This window comes from Nanorana parkeri, unplaced genomic scaffold (assembly GCF_000935625.1).
Source record: "Nanorana parkeri isolate BGI_ZX_2015 unplaced genomic scaffold, ASM93562v1 scaffold1138, whole genome shotgun sequence".
Classification (NCBI taxonomy): domain Eukaryota; kingdom Metazoa; phylum Chordata; class Amphibia; order Anura; family Dicroglossidae; genus Nanorana; species Nanorana parkeri.
The window spans coordinates 335,661-344,904 of record NW_017307406.1 but is presented as its reverse complement, the minus strand read 5'-3'; positions in this window follow the sequence as shown (position 1 = coordinate 344,904).

Below are 9,244 nucleotides of genomic sequence, written 5' to 3'. Positions count from 1 at the left end.
AATGAAAAAATATCTTAGATTAATTTATTGTGAAGATGTACTGTAATTTACAACTGAAGAGACAACCTTACCACTTATGTTCTCAATTTGGACCATTTTAGGCACTGTATTTTATTATTTATTTTACAGTATGCAGTTGTTACTGATTGCTAACTTTTGCAGTAAAAGAGGCTTATGCTGCAGTGCCGTCCGTCCGTTTTTTTACTACGGGCGGACGGCAAGAGGTTAATGTAGTCTGTAATTATTTCTATGAATATTGGGTAAATTAAGGGTAAGTTAATCCAAACTGGTTCCGTATATGCAAATTCTCACCTCTTATAGGAGTGGGACAAATAGTTTCTAACTAGCCCTAGGACGGTTTCCCTTTTATCAAGAGCTCTGTTGTTTGTTACAAAGTCAGGCTGTGGTTGTGCTACCCCATTACCCACAGCAACAGAACAACAGAAAACTGTTTATATTGTTATGACTGCTCTTTAACTATTAAAATATTCAAATTGATTTCTGGCGATACTTTGCAAAAACATCTTGCTGAGTATCCTACTTTTCTATATATCTACATTGTATGTATTACTTGTAAAAAATATAACTGTACTTTTTACGGTATATATGGCATGTAATATTTACTGTACACAACTTGCAATGCAGAGTATTTAACTGTAACATTACCAGATTAAACAGATAACCCATATTTATATTTTATTTATTACTTTACCAAAGAAAATTACTACTGCATATTGTATCAAAGTTTATTAATATCTGCAAACTACATTGCTGGAGGATATTATTTTGTAAATTTAGTTTGAAATCCAAAATAAATGAGTATTTTATTTTAAATAAAAATGTTTTTGAGTATTTTGTTCATTATTTAAAGGACAGATTTTGCAAGAAAAAAGGCATGATGGCTTCAGCCATAGTACTATTTACATTTCCAGAAGTCATTGATTTTTTTTACACACAAGAGGAAATTAAATTCTGCCATGCAGCACTGGGGGTCCCTGGTTCAAATCCTGGTCAGGACACTACCTGCAAGGAGTTGCATGTTCTCCGTGTGCTTGTGTGGGTTTCCTACGGGTACTTCAGTTTCCTCCCACACTCCAAAGACATGCTGGAAGATTAATTGGCTCCTGTTTCAACCTGGCCCTGTATGTATGCATGTGAGATAGTGACCTTAGATTGTAAACTCCTTGGGGGCAGGGACTGATGTGAATGTGTGCTATGTACGAGGCCTGTTAGCCTTGCCCACTCAGGAAACAGTCAACATTTAAAACAGGCAATGATACCTGTTTACATACAAGCGGTTTGGCGGCTGTAGAGCCGCCGGATCGTTTGTATGAGGTGACGGTCAGTGAGTCCTGAGCTCCGCAGCACTGGTTCTGAGCTCCGCTGTGCCCGGTGCAAGCCCGTGACAGTGGCTCTGTGATGGGATTAGAGGGAGGTCAGCACATGATCTCCTCTCCGGTGTCAGAATGTGGAAGTGATGTATATTTCATCACTTCCGCATTCTGTCTCTTTCTGGCTTCAGAAGCTGGAGTGAAGCTGATGAAGCAGAAAAAACACAAAAAAAGTCCCCAGCCCCACATAAATGTGCGCAAAAATTGCATAGGGTGCGCATATGTGTGAAAAGGAAGATTGCGGTCATTACACCTCACGTTACATATCATCGCAACCTTCACAGCGCGGACAATAATTCTAGGGTCATTATTCACTAACAACGCTAAACCAAAGAGTGGTAATAGCTTTTAAAGCGTCACCTATGGCCAATTTTGGGTATGGTAGTTTTTGCGATTTTGCAGGTGCAGGTTTGACATGTTTGGTGTCTATTTACCAGACACGACCCCGTCTTTTATATTTTACCAACAATTGGTTAATAATAAATGTATTATAACAATGTAAAAAAAAAACGTTTAAAAAAAAAAATAGGAAATTATGTATTTAATATAGTAAAAAATAAAAACCCCAGTTGTGATCAAATAACACCAAATGAAAGTTCTATCTGTACCCAAAAACATTATAAAATGTATTTCAGTACAGCGTTGCATGAATAAATGTCAGTCAAAGTACTGCAGCGCTGAACACTGAAAAATGGCCTGGACAGGAAGGGGGTGTAAACACCAGGGGGGAAATTTATCAAAACGGGAGCAGACAAAATCTGGAGCAGATTTGCACTGCAACCAATCAGCTTCTCTCTTTCATTTTCAAATCTTACCCGGGCAAACTGAAGAGAGATGCTGATTGGTTGCCATGGGCAACTGCTCCAGATTCGGTTTGCTCCAGTTTTGATAAATTCCCACCCCTGGTCTTTAAATGTGTAGAGCTACCCCCGAGAGGGCCGCTGTAATATACGGGCCTTCTGTCCCACACCAGTGATGACTCACCCTCACCTGGACCCAAGTAACACCAATACACCGTTTAAAGTTTTAGATGGGCTTTATTCAGCTAACAATAAGCCCTGGAAATAGATAAATTGAATAACAGGATAACAATATCAAATGCAATGATATGATGCAACCACTCAGCACAATAAAACAGGATTTGTGTTTGTTCACTTTGACCGCCAGTGAGAGGCCTTGCCTGAAATGCACTGAGCGAGTGGTGAACGACACTATCAGTTGCACAATACAGAAACACTGGTCAACAATTACCCAAAAGTAATATAACTGATCATAAGAGCCTATCTAGGTCTTGTAGGTTCTAACTAATCACTGGCCAGTGGGAATTCTATACACACACACACACACACACACACAGTCGGCTAGCGTTGGGGCCCTTTGAATTCTGTGGTTGGGTAACTTTTGTGAAGCAGTATTTGTACCACAGGATGGAAAGGGATTTCTTCACAAAGTGTCACAGGGTAACAAAGATTAACAGATGTGGTGATCCTCTTTCAGATAGAGCTGCATTGCCAGTTAATGGGATCTAGCCGGATTAAACAAGATCAACTCACACAAAGATGGCAGAAGATCTCTCACCATTAGATGCACTTGATATATCCTCCTTCCAGCAATTGGTAGCTTAATCGCTGTCCCAGCTGACTGGATGGCGATGAGAGCAACACAGGCCACAGAATCCTCCAAACAGGATGATGATGATCGCAGTACAGAAATCCGCCTCTAGATGTCACTGCACTGTTAGCACCACTTCAGAGATTAGGCGACATGGAAGAATTATACAGGGAAAACTCCCCCCTCAAGCCTGCACCTCCCTTTAGAAGTCTCCACAGGAATCACAGACTCTTGCAGTGCACAAGAGACAAGCACAAGGGACACTTTCCCCTGTCAGGCTGTAACATAACCAGTCTGTGTCTCTCTCACTGTGTCTTCCTCTCTCCCCTCAGTCTGTTCTCCTTGTGGTGTCTCTCTAGCCCAAAAAACAGCCTGCCAGCCAATCACAGCTCTTCTGGCTGCTATCCAATCAAGTCCTTGCTTGCCTTTGTTGTTAGGGGTCGGCTCCCTTCTTAGCCAAAGCAGTAACCAATAGAGTCTCTCCTCCAGTCTCTGTTAGCTATCAGTTAAGCCAGAAGATGCAATGCAGTTTCAGAGAGCAATATTCTGCATATATATTACAAAAGCAATACTAAGCCTGTGCTACAAATAGTTAATACATGTAGGTGTACGTTTAATAAACCGTGATAAAACTAGCTTCATCACGAGTTATCTTTACTCAGCAGATCTCTTTGTTTTTCTCGGCTTTGTCAGAAATCCAGAAGAGAAGCATCTGTGCTTTATTTTAACTGTTCCTGAAGGTTCCTAAAGGAATTAGGTTTATGACAAGTTCCTGTATCTTAGCTCAGTGCTTCTCGAGAAAAAGGCCTTTATCACAAGGTCTGACAGGGTTCTAAATCAAGGGCACTTTTCACAATACTTATCCAGTGATAAAGCTGTTCTCTACTTTTCTCCCTTTATTAAACAGGTACATTCCCATTACTTTCTGTGTACTTATCACCAGGATGAGAAGAGGTGAGATATTTCAGTTCCTACCTGACTTATTATGGGTTATTAAACACCATTTTCTAGCCTTTTCACTTTGCTAAGGTGAGAAAAGCCTTCTCACTGCTTATCACACTCTTTTACAGTTTATTAAATGTACACCGTAGAGGGGAATTTATCAAAACTTGAGCAGACAAAATCTGGAGCAGTTGCCCATGGCAACCAATCAGCTTCCATCTTCAGTTTGTTCAGTTAAGATTTGAAAATGAAAGAAAGAAGCTGATTGGTTGTCATGTGCAGCTGCTCCACATTATGTATGGTCCAGTTTGATAAATTCCCCTTGTAGTGTCTGATGATTCTCTGTTACACATTTGCTGTACCGCAACGTAAATATGTAAATTCAGCATTATCAGTGTTCCATATATACATGTAGTAACTTCTTTAAAATGCTCATCATTATTTTGGGCTTTGTGACCAAAATAAGAGCCCATTCTCCTTTACAGCTTTCTGTGATGGCGTTTCATGTGTGGCACTATTTAATTTACATATTAGGTGCACAGGAAAACAAGGTGGCTCTTCTACCCAGTGATAGTTTTTCAATTATATTGGAAAATAAAGTTATAAAATTGTTGTTGAAATTGTCTACGGTCCAAAGGTCACTCACCACCACCTGGTAATACTTTGGGGTCCATGCTGGCAAAAGATTTCCCTCTTCCTTGATTTTTTGGTAGTGCAACAAAAAAGAGGTATAAATCTACACTCACTGGCCACTTTATTAGGTACACCTTGCTAGTACTGGTTTGGACCCTTTTGGCTTCAGAACTGCTTGAATTCTACGTGGCATTGATTCAACAAGGTGATGGGAACATTCCTTAGAGAGTTTGGTCCATACTGACATGATAGCATGACATAGTTGCTGCAGATTTGTAGGCTGCACATCGCATATGCGAAGCCCCTCCAGCCTGAACCGTTGACACAAGGCAGGATGGATCCATGCTTTCATGTTGTTTACATCAAATTCTGACCCGGCCATCCAAATGTTGCAACGGAAATCAAGACTCATAAGACCAGGCAATGTTTTTCCAATTTTCTATTTTACAATTTTGGTGAGCCCTTGCAAACTGTAGCCTCAGTTTCCTGTTCTTAGCTGACAGAAGTGGCACACGGAGTTGTCTTCTGTGGCTGTAGCCCATCTGCTTCAATGTGTTGTGTGTTCAGAGATGCTCTTCTGCATACCTCGGATGCAAAGAGGGGTTATTTGAGTTACTGTTGTCTTTCTGTCAGCTTTAACCAGTCAGACCATTCTCCACTTATCTCTGGTATCAACAAGGTATTCTTGCCCATAGAGCAGCCTCTCACTGGATATTTTCTCTTTTTCAGACTATTCTCTGAAAACCCTACAAATGGTTATGTATGAAAATCCCAGTAGATCAGCAGTTGCTGAAATACTTAAAACAGTCGTCTGGCAGCAACAGCCATGCCACGTTCAAATTCACTTAAATCCCCCTTCTTCCCCATTCTGATGCTCAGTTTGAACTTCAGCAGACCATCTTGACCATGTCTACACGCCTAAATGTATTGAATTACTGCCATGTGATTGGCTGATTAGATATTTGTGTTAACGAGCAGTTGAAGAGGTGTACCTAATAAAGCAGCCAGTGAGTGTATGGGGATGATTTACTACCCTAAACACACACACGCACTAGGTGCGTGTGATTTTTACACAGCAAAATGTATTTATCAACCAAAAAGTCTCTAAAACCATATTTCCACTAATGCCATATATGGAAAAATCATGCACATGATGCATATATAATGCTGCTTCACAGTTTAGACAAAAATGGTTAGCTCATGCATTTACATTCCTGCATTCATCAACGCAAGCAACACAACATAGAGCTAATTTACACAACATCACCTTGCAATTCATGCAGGGCTTTGCACAACACACCTGCTGGGTGTGTACACACTACAAAGGCGTCTAGATTCCACCAATAGATCATGCTGGGAGGGAACACACTACAGAGGTGTATACTAGTTCGTGGCGTGTTTATAAGGTTAGTAAATCAACCCCTATATGTCAAAAGCAGATGACAAGCTCTGAAACTGTCCTATTCAGTGATAGACACTGCAAAAGGGCCTGTGCTAGCACAAGGCGGAACTCACTTTTTGAAAGTTGAAACAATGGAGCAATTTGGCTGGATAGAAGTGAAAAATTGGACTTCTCCAGCCATAAGAAATAATATGCCTTTTTCTTGCATGCTGCTCTAATATAATAGTAGTAAAAGCAACATCATGAGAGATGTAGTTAAGCTAGCCAAACAGAAACATCTTTAAATATATTGTAAATGATTTTGATGATGCTTTTCATCACACTTCTAAATAACAGTTGAAAAAATGTACAGTTTACTTTACCTCAGGGGACTACTTAAAAAATAATTTAGTGCCATTAAGTCCAAAACAAAGACATGTGAAAAGGACTTGATGAATGTATTTTAATCTGCTGAAGCTCATTATATAGCCTATCCCAGCAAGTGAACACATAATGATTGGGCAGAAATGCTAGGCTCTTTTATTATTATACTTAGGGATAAAGCAGGAGAACAGTTTTCGCCTAAGCACATTTTGCTGAGAGTAAACAGACTGGCTGGCTGTTACTAACCATTATTAATGCACAACAGTCTACTCCCTAAATTACTTTTACTTGTGATATTTTGAACAAATTAAGAGATTTGTATATAGTACAAAGCTTTATACAGTATATTTATAATATCCCATCTACTGCAGATACAATTCTGAACGGTTTTTAGATGAACTAAACATTCTGGATATACCAGTACGTCTAGAGCAGTGGTTCCCAACTTCTTTTTACTTGTGTACCCCTTGGCAGTCCATTATTATAAACTGTACCCCTTAGTGGGGGTGGGGCTAATAATGAAGCATGTAGCGTGCCGCACTGAATGATAGGTCTGGCCAATTTGCACGTATATTCTTCCCCTAACTTTTTATCACCCAAAACTGTGGGCCTGGTTTGCTTATCTTTTACCTTTAATTATGATGCCAGAGGGGCGTGACTTTTCTAACACGATCCCTGTAACTACCGGAAGAGGGCAATATTGGATTAGAAATAACTCTTGGACCTTTCTTTAAAACTTCAACATAAGATTGAGAAGCAATTTGCTGACACATTGGTTACCTTAAAATTCTTCACTGATACAACATTATACCTAACCTAATTATATTATTCGTACTTAAAACATAAACACATCAAAAATGCTAATATATGCTAATATGCTTCAATAAGTTTTTAAATTATTGCTAATATTGCTAGTTCAATAATAATTGTATCTAAGACAACTTTATAACGTGCTAGTTATTTTTCTTTCTCTCATTCATGAAAATAAATTATTCAAAGACCCATTGTAGGCAATATGTGTGATTCTAACACAGCCTATCTCGTAGATGACACTTCTCACCTTCCATAACCGGAGAAGTATAACTTCCTGGCTGTCTTGTATCTTTTATGATGGTATTTCTCACGATTTACTAGCTGAGAAATGTGTGGGATGAAGTTTTGTCCAGAACTCATAAACTTAAGTTCCAATTAGATCTGTTAGACAGTACAAAATGGCTTTCAGGATGCCATCTTATAATGTGTAAAAGAACATGTATATGCCTTATTGTCCAATTCTTTAGCCTCAATAGTTCTGACAAATAGGAGGGACTCAAATGCCACTCTGTCTGTGTTAGTGGGATGAAGGGGGGAACTAGGGTGGGGAGATCTTAGGGTATGCCATATTGTGGTGTGCCGAGTGTTATCTTGGGGGGTCTCTTTGGGGTGGTCTGTGACACTGGGTTTCTTGCACTTAAGAGAAGCAAAGGGCACATCACTCAGCAGGAACTATAGAATATTGTGTTGGAAAATGTAGCCACATTACTCTGCAGACCTTCTGCACACATTTAATTCCTGACTCCCCCGTCACAGCTTTTTTCCATCATGATAAAAATATTTTCATGTGCTGCCAAGTATCCCTGGGGCTATTTGTACCTACTTTTGCTAATGACAGTGCTCCTGGAGTAGAGTGGTTACCACTAGAATTAAAGTCCAACTCCAGCTGCGAAAGTTTTTTTTTAGGTTTTAGTGCAGAGTGGGGGAAGCATAGAACCCCCCTATAAGGTTTTTATTGCATTCCGTGTTTCCACTGGGGTTTAGCTCTTGTACCTGTATACACATTATGGACCAGAGCAATTTTACATCTCTAGTATGGGCCTGTTTATTTGACAATAACTTTGTCATTCCTTAAAGTGACATTAAAAGATATCCCCCCCATCATAGTGTAAGGACTTACCTTAAATGATGCCTCTTGATCTGAACATCTTCTTTCCTGTAGTTTTCAGCAGTCCCTCCAGTGCTGGTGCCAGTCTCTGATCCAGCACTGACTGCTATGTCTTCTGTGTCCTACGGAGTCTGTGCGGGTGCACGCTGCCGGGCTGCTGTGCCTCTCCTCGTCTCCCGGCCGAAGACCTTTACTGCGCATGCGCCTGCCCCATGTTCCTTTGCGGCCGCCCAAGATTTTTCATATCTTCAGACGGGAACGCGCGATGGAGATACAGGTAAATTAAACCTTTTTCGTAACTTTAAAAAAAAAATGTTTTTGCATATATCTACAGTACTGCAAAAACCTGAGGGTTTAATTATCCTTTAAGGTAACAGTTATACTATTTTTTTGAGAAAAATTAGGCTTTCATTTGGCAATATTGCTTTGCAAAAATTATTTTATTTTCAATGGACTCGATTAAATAATGTTTCTGGTCCAAATTATGCTACCCCACTGGCAGCTTAGTGGCATAATAGTTAGCGCTACTGCCTTGCATCACTGAGGGTCACTATCTGCAAGGAGTTTGCATGTTCTCCCTGTGCTTGCTCGGAGTACTCCGGTTTCCTCCCACACTCCAAAGCCATGCTGGTAGGTTAATAGACTCCTGTCTAAATTGGCCCTCATACGTATGCATGTGAGATAGGGACCTAAGATTTTAAGCTCATTGAGGGCGGGGACTAATGTGACCGTAAAGCGCTGCATATAATTTTTTGATCCTCTGAGCTGGCCGGCCTCTCCCCTTCCGCTGCAGTGGTCTAGGTCAATATAGTGTATAGGACATGAGGAATTCGAAGGACAATGTCATCGCTGCAGCGGAGAAGAGCGGCTGGAGGAAGCTCTGCTGGCTCCAAGGATCAGGTGAGTAAAACTTTTTTTTTTACCCTAAGCACAAATGAGTTATTAACCCTTGCAATACAGGGGTAGCCCCACTGCAAGGGT